Source organism: Sorghum bicolor, chromosome 1, assembly GCF_000003195.3.
Source record: "Sorghum bicolor cultivar BTx623 chromosome 1, Sorghum_bicolor_NCBIv3, whole genome shotgun sequence".
Lineage (NCBI taxonomy): Eukaryota > Viridiplantae > Streptophyta > Magnoliopsida > Poales > Poaceae > Sorghum > Sorghum bicolor.
Genome location: NC_012870.2, coordinates 26,076,332 through 26,093,583, shown reverse-complemented (window position 1 = coordinate 26,093,583; position 17,252 = coordinate 26,076,332).

The window sequence follows — 17,252 nt, the reverse complement described above, 5'->3', positions numbered from 1 at the left end:
AAAATAAGTTGAACATTTTAATTAGATAGTATATCTAAATATACTGATTAATTAACCAAAGCTAGTACAAAAGTTATCAAAGGTTTTAGCTAGGGAGACTAACAAATATATCATTAGAAAGGTATGTTTTTATAATGGGTAGATCCATCCAAGTTGCTTTCTTTGACATAATCTGGATCTCAAAAGCGCTACAGTTCAATGCCTCTTTGTGCAAATAAACTAGAACTGTCAAATGATGCTGAGGAGCATATAATTTATCGAAACCACTTGCACTGGATAGAACAATTTAACTCGGTTCATATATAGTACCACAATAGAATGACATCCTAACTAATAAACCAAGCGAAGGGAAAATGTCTTTTTTAAATATATATATATTGCTGAATCATGCATATGAAAATCAATGCGATGAGGAGTATACAGTCTCACAAATCATCATGTACTGACCTTCCTCTCTCCTCAGTAGACAGTCTTCACTGCTGAAGAAAAGGCAGCACTATACCTTTAGGCACTATACCTTTAGGCTTGGAAGTATATATCTCTTCTACTTACCACGCATGTAGTTTCAGTCTTCACCTTTGTAGATCTTGGAGAGGTGCTAATAGCTTCCTACTCCTACATGCTAGGTACCTCTCATGCCTCTAGGGTTTTGTTGAGCTTATTGTGCTGCCATAAGAAGATGAAACTGCCAGACGATCTGATCTCGCTTAACTATCATCAGACCATGATTCATGCATCAAGGTATATATATAGATGCAGGCTAGATGGAAATCAGTAAAAGGATCAAGCACTAGTTTCTCAGATCATGCTGGCAGCTTCATCCACCTCTAGTGCACCGGACGGAGATCTACCGGGCGAGGGTTGGGGATCTGAGGGGGGAGTGTGAAAAGATGGGGGGGGTGAGAAGGGTAAGCACTAAGCAGTGCTTCTTATAGGAGTTTCTCTTTGGTGCTAATGCCTGCTTGAGTTCATCAACTGCTATACTACGGAAGTTGATTTGAAAGAATAACCCAAAGTGTATGTGGTCCATGAGAACAGGATGCAGAGAAAATATATATATTATTCGCATGCTCACCTATTGTCATGCACGCCAAGGCATTTCTATATATAAAATGGCCTTTTTAAAAGCTGTTACTGAAGTCTGTTGTGCAGTGCACCTCCAAGCTTAAGCTTTGAGAAAGATGTAGGCAATTTCAGAGGCGTGAACTCTGTGTCTAGGAGGTCCTATCGTTGGCTCCTTTTTGCTTTAGTTTGCACACACAGTGAACAAATCTGTCGTACTCAAACCTACGCAATGGTAGTCAGTTTATCTTTGGAATTTAAAAATGTTTTAAACTCGATGAATACTTAAAAGGCCACTTGATTACATACCATGTTTATTCTCATGATCTTCCTCAAGTGGCCATATGATCTTCTAAACATGGTATGCATTTCTGAAACATTTATCAAGTGCCCATGATCTTTTAATCATGGTATACATTTTATATAAACACGGTATGCATTTCGTACCTAAAAAAAAGTGAAAAGAAGCGGCAAAACTTTTGCCATCCCTTCAGAAAAAAACAACTTAAACTGTTCAAAACATTTGCTATCACTCCAAGCTCTGTCGATTACAAGCGTTTCGGTAGCATCTATATTCTCAGCATGCATGTCTTATTTGTGAAACTTCACATTATTTCAGCCCAACAATAATTAATATATGAGTATATAAACTGAACGTGTAGATTTTGTGGTGGAACGTATTCACTTGTTTGGCCAAAAAAAAGGAATCAACATATGAGTAACTAGTGAGCATAGCAGCACACCTCAATATCCGAGCAGGACTGTCAAGACAACATAAGGCGGGGACCATGCTTTTTTGGAGACACTTGAATATATATGCAGCTATGCAATTGCTGATCTTCAAGAGGAGCAAGAGGCATCTCACTTGATTAACATAAGCCAACAAGATCATGTGATCTCCCTTTATCTGAGACAAGAATCATGTCGCTAGTGGTATTCAACTTCTCCTGTCTTTCCCTTTTCGAGAACAGCGATCTAGCATCAGTCACAAGATGCAAGAATTTTTGGCGAAGAAAGACAAGACATGAATCTTTTCTTAAATTTATTTGGACATCACACACCCACACACCAAACATGGAGAGAACCAGCGTATGCGTTTCCAGGATGGGCTCCTTTAGAGTTATTTGGTCTGTTCGGTTTCTGGCCAACTCCTGGGTAGGTCTGCTAGGCCTAATATAAGGATGTTTGGTTTTATGATTTTAGGCCTTAGCTAGGCTCCCGCTAGCCGTTGTATGAGCCTTGGTGTAAGCTCCAAATGGCTAGAGGAGGAGAGGGTGAATAGCTTATTTAAAATTCTACAAGCTCAACTAAACAAGTATGTTAGTAAAATAAATAACGAAGTTAGCACTAGCACAACTAAGCTATGCAAGCCACCTACACAAATCTAGACAAGGCTAAACACTAAACCACAACAAGCAACATAACACCTAGCTCTACTCCTAAACCTAGAGATAAAGCTACACAAGCTAAACAACACGCAAGGTAAGCATGTAAGTAAAAGAGTGAGGAGAGATTCTTGTACCGATATTGATGAGTTGTAACATCCCTGATGTTACGGTTACTAAAAACGGATCATGTCATCATAAGCATTGCAAAGCATATTTGTTAAAGCACATTAGTATGCATCAACTTAAAATAAGTTTACCTTGATTGCTTGAGCTTAGGGAAGTAGAGTGTGCTTCTGTGGTGTGTTGTTGCTTGTGTGGTTGCTAAAACCCTAGGGTAGAAGTTTTCCGAAAAGCTAAGGGGGAAAACCCTGATTTCTCGATCCTAGATTTGTCCCCTTTTGCATAAGTCAAAAACTAAGCAAAATTTGAGGTTGAGTTCAAAAGCAAAGTTGTAGCTCTTGGCAAGATGTACAACTTTGGTGTTTTGAGTTTTCGAAGTTTCAATACAAAATTCAAAGTAATTTTGAAAATACAGATTTCCAGAAAGTGTCCCCTTTTCCAACTTAAACCCCCAATTCAAAATCCATTTGGAATTTTGAAAAGTGGTCAACATGAAAGTTGTAGAGCACAAAAAGTTGAGCAACTTTCATGTTGGGAGTTTTTCAAGCTGTTATGCAAAATCAAAAGTAATTTTGGAAATCCTGATTTGCCCCAATTCAAAAATTTGAATTTCTTTTGAATTGAGTCTGATTTTCAAACTGTCTGGCAAAATTAACTTATTTCCAGTGAGAATCAGCTTGGGACACCTAAATATGATTTGTAGCTTACAAAATTTGGAACAACTTTTGTTTTGACAAAAATTTGACTCCAGTTCAAATTTCGGTTGAATTTCGCAAAGTTCTGAAAAGAGGGGATAGGGGTCTGCTACAGTGATCCGATAGGGATCACCGGCTCCCTGCCCAGCGCAGCTGCCGCGCGAGCAGCGCCGCGCGCATGCGTGAGTGCACGCAGCTGCTTGCTGCCAGGGTCGCCAGGCGACGTGGATGCCTCAGGCTTGCCTTCCCCTCCACTTGAGCACCGACGTGGACGACGCCGTCCGTTTTCACTGTCCACGGCCGGAGAAACTCGACCTCCCTCTCTCTGAAATCCACCGCACTCCGTTCCTTTCGAGCCAAATTGAGCACGCTGCCGTTTTCGCCACCTCCTTGCGGACCCAGAGCACCCCCGAGCTCACGCCCTAACCCCCTCAAACGCCAGAACTTCTCCTTCTTCTCTAAGTCCGGCCGGCGTCGCCGCCATGGAACCCTTCACGTGAGCACGCTGCTCCAGTCGGTACCACGCCTTGAAGGCGGTCGTTCCGAATTCTTCTTGTTTCCCCGATACTCATGCGCTCGCTATTTCTCACTGGACGCCAACAGAATCACCGGAGCAACCTCGCCGGAGCCGGAGCATCCGCCCGACCGCACGGCCACCGTCGCCAAGCTTCTCTACCGCTTCTCCCGCCGTGGTGATGTGAGCATCATGATCCCCACTTCTTCCCGGACCTCCCGGACCTACTGGTTCACGCTCTACCGAACCTTCGTGCCCGGTCCTCGGCGACCGACGCGGCCGTCCGCCATTTGCGTGGTTGAGGTGGAAAGAGAGCGACAGAGCGTCCGTGAGTGGTAGCTTTGGAGTCGCAGGGTTGGCGCGGTGCTGGTGCGCGCGCGCGCGGGGGCCGCGGAACCCGCTAACGGTCGCCGGAGCGGCGGCAGCACCGCCGTGAGCGAGGGAGGCGAAGCTGACAGGCGGGACCCGCCTGTCAGCGTCCCGCAACGTGAGGAGAGGGGGCAGCACGCGCCGTCCGCGCGGGGGAGCGCCCCCAGGCCGATTTGGGCCGTGTCCAAGCAGGCCGTCTGCGCAGCGCGGTTGTGGGCCGACCTGCGGGCCAAGATCCAGGCCGCCCACTGCGCAGAGATCCTTTTCTTTTTCTTTTTATGCAATTTTTGTTTGATGTTTGAAATTATATGATAAATGGTGTGCTAATCCAAAAATGATGAAAGTTTTTGTATAGGTTCCATAAAGTGGGTAGAACACAAGAAAAATAGTGGATTCTATTTTTCTGGTAGTTTACATGTCTATAAAAATTGGCTCTTTAATTAGTGAATAAAACTTCTAGGAATTTTAGTAATTTACTAGGAGGTCCAAAAATCACCAAAAATTGTGGAGAGCCTCTGAGTGATATTCCCTGGCTCCACACAAGAATTGGTGGCATTTGGATAAGGTTTGATTAAAATATTAATAAACCCTTATTTAGCACTTAAATAATAATTCCAAAATAATTAAATGGTGATTATTTAGATCCTCATAATTAGGGTTGAGTGATTTTGGATTGTGTGATGACCTGAGGTCATTAACCCTAATGACCTTTGGCATTTAATTATTGTTTAGCCTTAATGCTTAATTACTGTCAATTGTAATTAATTAAGAGTTAATTAAGGTAATTAGGATTAATAATTAACTAATTTAAGATAAGTATGAATTAAATAAAGTCTTAGTTTACAGATGCAACCTCTTGGGTAAAATCATTAAATTATTAAGCAACTTTATTTAGTGATAATTCTGTATTGCATTAGGAAAACAAATTGTACTTGATTCGGTCCTTTCTGCACATTTGTCATACGCATATCATAAGCATTCATCATTTTGCGTATAGTGTCCGTGACCGAAGGAGCGCCCGTTGAACCGAACCCCGAGGTCGGTGCTCCGTTCGAGGAAGTCGAATCCGAGACCTTGGAAGTCTCCGAGGGTCCCTCTCTGCCCTGCAACCAAGGCAAGCCCCGGATGCATTAACCCCTCCTTGAATGTTTTGAATCTTTTATCACTTATGGTTTGAAAATGCTGCATTAGGTAGTTGAGAATTGGGTTAACCTACTTGCTGCATTTACTACCTTGATACTTGTTATCTTGTCCTTGGCACCTGTTTTATTTTAAAAATTGCGTAGTGATGCTTAGCCCTGCTACTAGATAGGTTTTCAAACAAGAAAGTTTGAAGGGTTGTTGTGGAATACACTTACGATCAATGATGTTTCAATTTGAGACCGGTCGGTGGACTTGCTCTAAGAATGGAGTCTTAAAGTAGTGTCTCCGACTGTGTTGATTAAGGACCGTTCCGTTGATGGCCTGCTGGGTTGAGAATTTATAGTACTAGCCACTTGCCTTCGGTAAGCCTGGACTTGTGATCCCTCGACGCGAACAGCTACTCGCGCACTGGGAGTGGAAAGATGGCGAGAGTAGTGTGTACCCACCTTACGGATCTGAGATGACCGGAAAACATCTAGATCGGCTGTAGGATGGTGGAGTACTGTGCTCTCGGGTGCCGCGAACCTGGTCAAATTTGGGGAGAGCTTGCTTTGGGTTGACATATGCAAGATTTGGTTCTACATATGTCGGGTGGTTAGGAACTCCAGCTGGATTGCTAAGCGATTCGAATCGTCGTTGCTCCCCGATTGGGAGACTCAATTCCTTCGACCCTCATCGTAGTTAAATATGCAACTAAGTGATAAAATGAGAAAAAGGGAAAATGTCCCATGAGGTTCGGATCCCAATTCCCGGACTCATAGCGACATGAAGCTATGACCATCGATAAATAATACTTTATGATAGGACTAGGAACTCACGGATTCGTCTGTGGGGTACAACTAGTTAAACTATCCTCGAACTCCTCGGCCTCTGCGAGGGAGGAATTCGGGGGTAAAACTTGAAAATAAGGATGCACTACTAGTAAGCTTTTTACGCAAAACACTTTGGCTCCTTGCTCAGCCACCCCTTGTCTACCCTAAGCCTGCATCCCTAAGTTCTCCTCTTTTCCCATCGGGTAAGTCTTGTTGAGTACTCCCGTACTCAGGGTTTCAATACCCCTGTTGCAGGTGAAGCTCAGGAGCCGACTTGCTTCGGACCCTGTTGTGTGACCGTCGTCGAGGTTGACGAAGAAGAAGAGTGAGCGTGACCCATGGGCAGGGTCTGTAAATTTGTACTCTCTGTATTGAAGTTTAAGTTGCTCCGCTGGACCAGGCTTGTAATAACACTCTACTATTTGGAAGAACTCTTTTTGTAAATTAAGTTATGTAATACTTCCGCTGTTTCACTCTGAAATATTATTTTGGTCGTGTGTCGTCGAGTTACTGCTTTATCTTCGCAACGAATGATCCTGGTGTTAAGGTGGCCACTTGCTATCCTGTAAGGGTGAGAAGAAGCAGTTCTCGTTGTTTGACCATTGCTAGTGGTCAGAACGAGCCAGCTTGGTACGCCACAGGTAGCAGTGGAATGAGCGTCCCGCGATGCTCATCGGACTTCTAAGGTGGGAGGACTCCCGGCATCACCGTCAGAGGTCCTTAGGACAATGGCAGGTGCCGGTGGGCCCAAACACTTAGGGGGTTCTGCCACAGCTGGTATCAGAGCATTCGTTGCTAAGATGACTGCTGAACCTTTTGAAAAACTTCAAAAATTCGTTTGGAACTAATATTATGAACCTGCCTATTTTGAGTCCAAGTGCTTAGTCCTAATCTACCCCTGTCTATAGGCTTTCTGAGAATTTTTGAAGTGGTATGGAGGAGCAACCTAAAGTATTGCCCTATGTTGTAAAAATTTAAGGTACTGTTGTTACGAATTGTTAGTAGGAATCGTAAGTTCGTGCATGCATCATGATGTATTAACTGGTTAAGTTCCTTCCTCCTTGTTGGGTTGGGTGAATAGAATCAATCCTATTCTTGCTAACCTTTAAGGTCTTTCTTACTAATCTAAACTTACCCTCTACAGGATGGCTCGTCAGAAGCAGACCCCGCGTAAGCGGACCGGTCCAAAAGGAGTTCCCCGATATCAACTAGCTCCACGCAGTGATCAAGCCAGTAGTAGCCGTTCGCCGCCTCAGCAGGAGGTGGACAGGTTGTCCGCCGAGTTGACTGAGGTGATGAGAGAGAGAATGTACAATGTTATGGAGATTGGCAAACTTAAAGCTCAACTGGCCAAAGAAAAACGAGCTACAGAGAACTGTGAGGCTATGTTGTCCCGGATGGTGGAGGAGCGGAATGCAGCCATTGCCCGAGAGGAAGAAGCTAGGAGCACCCATAGGCATGAGCTAACTAGGATGAACGCAAAGTTGGGCAAGGCAAGGTATCTTAAGGATTTGTATGTGAAGATGGCGGCCACGGTCACCGCACAACGGGATGTCGCGTGGCAACGAGAGGACCAGCTCCAGCTGGAGAAACTGGAGCTGGCACATCACTTAGATACAGTCAATGACCTGGCTATGCAATATCGTGATATTGCATTTAATCTGTATCATCAACTCCACCCACCTCCCGGCGAAGGAGAAATGGATGCGGATGGCGAGTTGGCAGACGATGGAGAACCCGATCCAGGCCTCAGTGATGAAGAGGAGTCCGACCCCAATGACCACAACCCAGGGGGTAATCAGGATGATGGTAATGACGATCCGGGCTACAGCTCTGGCCACACCGATTAGTTCGGTGAAACCGAGGGCAACGTCGTGGTAGGAGTCCTAGCTTGCTGTAGTGGGGTCCGGGTTTGTAATATAAGTTCTCTTTCGGTTTGAGAAGTTGTACTTGCTTACTCTTGGTGTGTCGACTATCGTCCCCTAAATGAGGTGACGATTAAGAACAAGTACCCACTGCCCCGCATTGACTTATTATTTGACCAGTTAGCCGGGGCCAAAGTATTCTCGAAAATTGATTTGAGATCAGGGTACCACCAAATTAAAATTAGGCCGGAAGATGTGCCCAAGACAGCTTTTACAACCCGTTATGGGCTGTATGAGTACTTGGTGATGTCTTTTGGGTTGACCAACGCACCGGCCCATTTCATGTACCTGATGAACTCTGTCTTCATGCCAGAACTAGATAAATTTGTTGTAGTCTTTATTGACGACATTTTGATTTACTCCAAAACTAAGAAAGAACATGCTGAACATTTGAGGGTCGTACTGACTCGTCTCAGGGAACATCAGCTATACGCCAAGTTCAGCAAATGTGAGTTCTGGCTGGACAAAGTTCATTTCCTGGGTCATGTATTATCAGCGGAAGGAGTCGCTGTAGACCCAGGCAAGGTAGAAGATGTGTTGAATTGGAAACCCCCGACTACGGTACATGAGGTCCGTAGTTTTTTGGGCATGGCGGGATATTACCGTCGTTTCATCCCGGACTTTTCCAGAGTCGCCAAACCAATCACAACCTTGCTCAAAAGTCAAACAAAATTTGTTTGGTCACCCCAATGTGAGCAAGCCTTCCAGACTCTGAAAAGGTTGTTGACAACTGCACCTGTCTTAGCCCAGCCAGATATTGAAAAACCCTTTGATGTATATTGTGACGCATCAGGGATCGGGTTAGGCTGTGTGCTGATGCAGGAGGGTCGTGTAATTGCATATGCTTCCAGACAACTCAAACCCCATGAAGAGAATTACCCGACCCATGATCTTGAACTAGCCGCCGTGGTACATGCATTAAAGATCTGGCGTCATTATTTGTTGGGGAACACATGTCATTTATATACAGATCACAAAAGCTTGAAGTATATCTTTACTCAAGCTGAGCTTAATATGCGCCAGCGAAGGTGGCTAGAACTAATTAAAGATTACGACCTTGAGGTGCATTATCACCCTGGCAAGGCAAATATAGTAGCGGATGCCCTCAGTCGTAAGGCTCACTGTAATTGCTTAACAGTGACGCCTAGGGATATAACTTTGTGCCAAGAGCTAGAGAATTTGGGAATAGAAATGATTTCCCAAGGAAGCCTTTCCAATTTAAAGATTGATTTCAATCTCGAGGCTCAAATCATAAAGGCACAAAAAGAAAACAAAGGCATAAGACATCTTAAAGAGAAGATTTCTAATAGAGCACCCACAGACTTTAAGGTGGATGATGCGGGAGTAATCTGGTTCAAGAACCGGTTAGTGGTTCCAAAGGTACCTGAGCTACGTCAGCAAATCCTGGATGAAGCTCATACCACGAGGTATTCCATTCATCCGGGAAGCAATAAGATGTATCAGGACCTGAAGCAAAGGTTTTGGTGGACAAAAATGAAGATAGAAATAGCTCGCTATGTGGCCCAATGTGACACCTGTCGAAAGGTCAAAGCCATTCATCTCAAATCCGCTGGGGAGTTGCAACCTTTGCCTATCCCCGCATGGAAATGGGACGACATAAGTATGGATTTCATAGTAGGATTGCCCAAGACGGCCAAGGGCTTTGATTCCATTTGGGTCATAGTAGATCGTCTCACCAAAACAGCACATTTTCTGCCAGTAAAGCTATTGTATCCTGCCTCCACCTATGCTAAGATTTATTTCGATCGTATCCTAAGTCTGCATGGGGTGCCAAAGACAATAGTGTCAGATAGAGGCACACAATTTGTCTCCCAATTCTGGAAATGTTTACATGAGTCCCTGGGCACTAAGCTTTTATACAGCACAGCCTACCACCCTCAAACCGGTGGGCAAACTGAAAGGGTGAATCAAACCCTAGAAGATCTATTAAGATCTTGTGCCCTGAAATTTCCAGATAAGTGGGATGACTGCTTGCCTCTAGCAGAATTTTCCTACAATAATAGCTATCAAGAGAGTATCAAAATGGCTCCCTTTGAGGCACTGTATGGTCGCCGATGTCGAACTCCATTACACAGGTCGGAACCTGGAGAAAGATGGTTCTTCGGGGTTGACCTAGTGAAAGAGACTGAGAACAAAGTGAAACAAATCCAAAATAACTTGAAAGTTGCTCAGTCTCGACAGAAAAGTTATGCTGATAAAAGACGTCGACCATTAAAGTTCGTCAAAGGTGATCATGTGTATTTGAAAGTATCCCCAATGAAAGGAGTAAATCGTTTTGGTGTTAAAGGCAAGTTAGCGCCTCGTTACATTGGTCCATTTCCAATTATTGACCGATGTGGGCAGGTCGCTTACCGCCTTAAACTGCCCGAACGATTATCCGGGGTACATAATGTGTTCCATGTGTCTCAACTGAAAAAGTGTCTTCGGGTACCAGATCGAGTTCAAGATATTGAAGATGTAAAGCTTGAACCAGATCTAACTTATTCGGAATACCCTATCCGAGTACTGGATCAAAAAGCTAGAGTTACTCGAAGGACAACTACCAAATGGTATAAGGTACAATGGAGCCAGCACTCTGAAGAAGAAGCCACCTGGGAATCTGAAGATTACTTGCTAGAGAATTTTCCTGAATTCCATGCTTCCCTTCAGGACAGCATATGATAACCAGAGAGTGTACTCTAGTGAAGGAAAAGAGTCACCAAAGCCATGTCCTTAATGTACATATATGCTTATAATGAAGTATTTTTCCCCAACTCCTTGCCTTATGGAAAAGTTGAAGATGAAAGAGTTTTGACAAATTTCCTTTTCCATTACTTACCCTAAGGTTTTAAATCTCGGGGACGAGATTTCTTTAAGGGGGAAGGGCTGTAACATCCCTGATGTTACGGTTACTAAAAACGGATCATGTCATCATAAGCATTGCAAAGCATAATTGTTAAAGCACATTAGTATGCATCAACTTAAAATAAGTTTACCTTGATTGCTTGAGCTTAGGGAAGTAGAGTGTGCTTCTGTGGTGTGTTGTTGCTTGTGTGGTTGCTAAAACCCTAGGGTGGAAGTTTTCCGAAAAGCTAAGGGGGAAAACCCTGATTTCTGGATCCTAGATTTGTCCCCTTTTGCATAAGTCAAAAACTAAGCAAAATTTGAGGTTGAGTTCAAAAGCAAAGTTGTAGCTCTTGGCAAGATGTACAACTTTGGTGTTTTGAGTTTTTGAAGTTTCAATACAAAATTCAAAGTAATTTTGAAAATACAGATTTCCAGAAAGTGTCCCCTTTTCCAACTTAAACCCCCAATTCAAAATCCATTTGGAATTTTGAAAAGTGGTCAACATGAAAGTTGTAGAGCACAAAAAGTTGAGCAACTTTCATGTTGGGAGTTTTTCAAGCTGTTATGCAAAATCAAAAGTAATTTTGGAAATCCTGATTTGCCCCAATTCAAAAATTTGAATTTCTTTTGAATTGAGTCTGATTTTCAAACTGTCTGGCAAAATTAACTTATTTCCAGTGAGAATCAGCTTGGGACACCTAAATATGATTTGTAGCTTACAAAATTTGGAACAACTTTTGTTTTGACAAAAATTTGACTCCAGTTCAAATTTCGGTTGAATTTCGCAAAGTTCTGAAAAGAGGGGATAGGGGTCTGCTACAGTGATCCGATAGGGATCACCGGCTCCCTGCCTAGCGCAGCTGCCGCGCGAGCAGCGCCGCGCGCATGCGTGAGTGCACGCAGCTGCTTGCTGCCAGGGTCGCCAGGCGACGTGGATGCCTCAGGCTTGCCTTCCCCTCCACTTGAGCACCGACGTGGACGACGCCGTCCGTTTTCACTGTCCACGGCCGGAGAAACTCGACCTCCCTCTCTCTGAAATCCACCGCACTCCGTTCCTTTCGAGCCAAATTGAGCACACTGCCGTTTTCGCCACCTCCTTGCGGACCCAGAGCACCCCCGAGCTCACGCCCTAACCCCCTCAAACGCCAGAACTTCTCCTTCTTCTCTAAGTCCGGCCGGCGTCGCCGCCGTGGAACCCTTCACGTGAGCACGCTGCTCCAGTCGGTACCACACCTTGAAGGCGGTCGTTCCGAATTCTTCTTGTTTCCCCGATACTCATGCGCTCGCTATTTCTCACTGGACGCCAACAGAATCACCGGAGCAACCTCGCCGGAGCCGGAGCATCCGCCCGACCGCACGGCCACCGTCGCCAAGCTTCTCTACCGCTTCTCCCGCCGTGGTGATGTGAGCATCATGATCCCCACTTCTTCCCGGACCTCCCGGACCTACTGGTTCACGCTCTACCGAACCTTCGTGCCCGGTCCTCGGCGACCGACGCGGCCGTCCGCCATTTGCGTGGTTGAGGTGGAAAGAGAGCGACAGAGCGTCCGTGAGTGGTAGCTTTGGAGTCGCAGGGTTGGCGCGGTGCTGGTGCGCGCGCGCGCGGGGGCCGCGGAACCCGCTAACGGTCGCCGGAGCGGCGGCAGCACCGCCGTGAGCGAGGGAGGCGAAGCTGACAGGCGGGACCCGCCTGTCAGCGTCCCGCAACGTGAGGAGAGGGGGCAGCACGCGCCGTCCGCGCGGGGGAGCGCCCCCAGGCCGATTTGGGCCGTGTCCAAGCAGGCCGTCTGCGCAGCGCGGTTGTGGGCCGACCTGCGGGCCAAGATCCAGGCCGCCCACTGCGCAGAGATCCTTTTCTTTTTCTTTTTATGCAATTTTTGTTTGATGTTTGAAATTATATGATAAATGGTGTGCTAATCCAAAAATGATGAAAGTTTTTGTATAGGTTCCATAAAGTGGGTAGAACACAAGAAAAATAGTGGATTCTATTTTTCTGGTAGTTTACATGTCTATAAAAATTGGCTCTTTAATTAGTGAATAAAACTTCTAGGAATTTTAGTAATTTACTAGGAGGTCCAAAAATCACAAAAAATTGTGGAGAGCCTCTGAGTGATATTCCCTGGCTCCACACAAGAATTGGTGGCATTTGGATAAGGTTTGATTAAAATATTAATAAACCCTTATTTAGCACTTAAATAATAATTCCAAAATAATTAAATGGTGATTATTTAGATCCTCATAATTAGGGTTGAGTGATTTTGGATTGTGTGATGACCTGAGGTCATTAACCCTAATGACCTTTGGCATTTAATTATTGTTTAGCCTTAATGCTTAATTACTGTCAATTGTAATTAATTAAGAGTTAATTAAGGTAATTAGGATTAATAATTAACTAATTTAAGATAAGTATGAATTAAATAAAGTCTTAGTTTACAGATGCAACCTCTTGGGTAAAATCATTAAATTATTAAGCAACTTTATTTAGTGATAATTCTGTATTGCATTAGGAAAACAAATTGTACTTGATTCGGTCCTTTCTGCACATTTGTCATACGCATATCATAAGCATTCATCATTTTGCGTATAGTGTCCGTGACCGAAGGAGCGCCCGTTGAACCGAACCCCGAGGTCGGTGCTCCGTTCGAGGAAGTCGAATCCGAGACCTTGGAAGTCTCCGAGGGTCCCTCTCTGCCCTGCAACCAAGGCAAGCCCCGGATGCATTAACCCCTCCTTGAATGTTTTGAATCTTTTATCACTTATGGTTTGAAAATGCTGCATTAGGTAGTTGAGAATTGGGTTAACCTACTTGCTGCATTTACTACCTTGATACTTGTTATCTTGTCCTTGGCACCTGTTTTATTTTAAAAACTGCGTAGTGATGCTTAGCCCTGCTACTAGATAGGTTTTCAAACAAGAAAGTTTGAAGGGTTGTTGTGGAATACACTTACGATCAATGATGTTTCAATTTGAGACCGGTCGGTGGACTTGCTCTAAGAATGGAGTCTTAAAGTAGTGTCTCTGACTGTGTTGATTAAGGACCGTTCCGTTGATGGCCTGCTGGGTTGAGAATTTATAGTACTAGCCACTTGCCTTCGGTAAGCCTGGACTTGTGATCCCTCGACGCGAACAGCTACTCGCGCACTGGGAGTGGAAAGATGGCGAGAGTAGTGTGTACCCACCTTACGGATCTGAGATGACCGGAAAACATCTAGATCGGCTGTAGGATGGTGGAGTACTGTGCTCTCGGGTGCCGCGAACCTGGTCAAATTTGGGGAGAGCTTGCTTTGGGTTGACATATGCAAGATTTGGTTCTACATATGTCGGGTGGTTAGGAACTCCAGCTGGATTGCTAAGCGATTCGAATCGTCGTTGCTCCCCGATTGGGAGACTCAATTCCTTCGACCCTCATCGTAGTTAAATATGCAACTAAGTGATAAAATGAGAAAAAGGGAAAATGTCCCATGAGGTTCGGATCCCAATTCCCGGACTCATAGCGACATGAAGCTATGACCATCGATAAATAATACTTTATGATAGGACTAGGAACTCACGGATTCGTCTGTGGGGTACAACTAGTTAAACTATCCTCGAACTCCTCGGCCTCTGCGAGGGAGGAATTCGGGGGTAAAACTTGAAAATAAGGATGCACTACTAGTAAGCTTTTTACGCAAAACACTTTGGCTCCTTGCTCAGCCACCCCTTGTCTACCCTAAGCCTGCATCCCTAAGTTCTCCTCTTTTCCCATCGGGTAAGTCTTGTTGAGTACTCCCGTACTCAGGGTTTCAATACCCCTGTTGCAGGTGAAGCTCAGGAGCCGACTTGCTTCGGACCCTGTTGTGTGACCGTCGTCGAGGTTGACGAAGAAGAAGAGTGAGCGTGACCCATGGGCAGGGTCTGTAAATTTGTACTCTCTGTATTGAAGTTTAAGTTGCTCCGCTGGACCAGGCTTGTAATAACACTCTACTATTTGGAAGAACTCTTTTTGTAAATTAAGTTATGTAATACTTCCGCTGTTTCACTCTGAAATATTATTTTGGTCGTGTGTCGTCGAGTTACTGCTTTATCTTCGCAACGAATGATCCTGGTGTTAAGGTGGCCACTTGCTATCCTGTAAGGGTGAGAAGAAGCAGTTCTCGTTGTTTGACCATTGCTAGTGGTCAGAACGAGCCAGCTTGGTACGCCACAGGTAGCAGTGGAATGAGCGTCCCGCGATGCTCATCGGACTTCTAAGGTGGGAGGACTCCCGGCATCACCGTCAGAGGTCCTTAGGACAATGGCAGGTGCCGGTGGGCCCAAACACTTAGGGGGTTCTGCCACAGCTGGTATCAGAGCATTCGTTGCTAAGATGACTGCTGAACCTTTTGAAAAACTTCAAAAATTCGTTTGGAACTAATATTATGAACCTGCCTATTTTGAGTCCAAGTGCTTAGTCCTAATCTACCCCTGTCTATAGGCTTTCTGAGAATTTTTGAAGTGGTATGGAGGAGCAACCTAAAGTATTGCCCTATGTTGTAAAAATTTAAGGTACTGTTGTTACGAATTGTTAGTAGGAATCGTAAGTTCGTGCATGCATCATGATGTATTAACTGGTTAAGTTCCTTCCTCCTTGTTGGGTTGGGTGAATAGAATCAATCCTATTCTTGCTAACCTTTAAGGTCTCTCTTACTAATCTAAACTTACCCTCTACAGGATGGCTCGTCAGAAGCAGACCCCGCGTAAGCGGACCGGTCCAAAAGGAGTTCCCCGATATCAACTAGCTCCACGCAGTGATCAAGCCAGTAGTAGCCGTTCGCCGCCTCAGCAGGAGGTGGACAGGTTGTCCGCCGAGTTGACTGAGGTGATGAGAGAGAGAATGTACAATGTTATGGAGATTGGCAAACTTAAAGCTCAACTGGCCAAAGAAAAACGAGCTACAGAGAACTGTGAGGCTATGTTGTCCCGGATGGTGGAGGAGCGGAATGCAGCCATTGCCCGAGAGGAAGAAGCTAGGAGCACCCATAGGCATGAGCTAACTAGGATGAACGCAAAGTTGGGCAAGGCAAGGTATCTTAAGGATTTGTATGTGAAGATGGCGGCCACGGTCACCGCACAACGGGATGTCGCGTGGCAACGAGAGGACCAGCTCCAGCTGGAGAAACTGGAGCTGGCACATCACTTAGATACAGTCAATGACCTGGCTATGCAATATCGTGATATTGCATTTAATCTGTATCATCAACTCCACCCACCTCCCGGCGAAGGAGAAATGGATGCGGATGGCGAGTTGGCAGACGATGGAGAACCCGATCCAGGCCTCAGTGATGAAGAGGAGTCCGACCCCAATGACCACAACCCAGGGGGTAATCAGGATGATGGTAATGACGATCCGGGCTACAGCTCTGGCCACACCGATTAGTTCGGTGAAACCGAGGGCAACGTCGTGGTAGGAGTCCTAGCTTGCTGTAGTGGGGTCCGGGTTTGTAATATAAGTTCTCTTTCGGTTTGAGAAGTTGTACTTGCTTACTCTTGGTGTGTCGACTATCGTCCCCTAAATGAGGTGACGATTAAGAACAAGTACCCACTGCCCCGCATTGACTTATTATTTGACCAGTTAGCCGGGGCCAAAGTATTCTCGAAAATTGATTTGAGATCCTTGCTCAGCCACCCCTTGTCTACCCTAAGCCTGCATCCCTAAGTTCTCCTCTTTTCCCATCGGGTAAGTCTTGTTGAGTACTCCCGTACTCAGGGTTTCAATACCCCTGTTGCAGGTGAAGCTCAGGAGCCGACTTGCTTCGGACCCTGTTGTGTGACCGTCGTCGAGGTTGACGACGAAGAAGAGTGAGCGTGACCCATGGGCAGGGTCTGTAAATTTGTACTCTCTGTATTGAAGTTTAAGTTGCTCCGCTAGACCAGGCTTGTAATAACACTCTACTATTTGGAAGAACTCTTTTTGTAAATTAAGTTATGTAATACTTCCGCTGTTTCACTCTGAAATATTATTTTGGTCGTGTGTCGTCGAGTTACTGCTTTATCTTCGCAACGAATGATCCTGGTGTTAAGGTGGCCACTTGCTATCCTGTAAGGGCGAGAAGAAGCAGTTCTCGTTGTTTGACCATTGCTAGTGGTCAGAACGAGCCAGCTTGGTACGCCACAGGTAGCAGTGGAATGAGCGTCCCGCGATGCTCATCGGACTTCTAAGGTGGGAGGACTCCCGGCATCACCGTCAGAGGTCCTTAGGACAATGGCAGGTGCCGGTGGGCCCAAACACTTAGGGGGTTCTGCCACATGAGTAGAGATATATCCAAAAATCATGCACTATAAGAAATCCTCGGCAAGAGATGACACACATTTTTTTTACCGAGGCTCACTTGCTTCCCGGCAAGCTAGTCCTCGTTGTG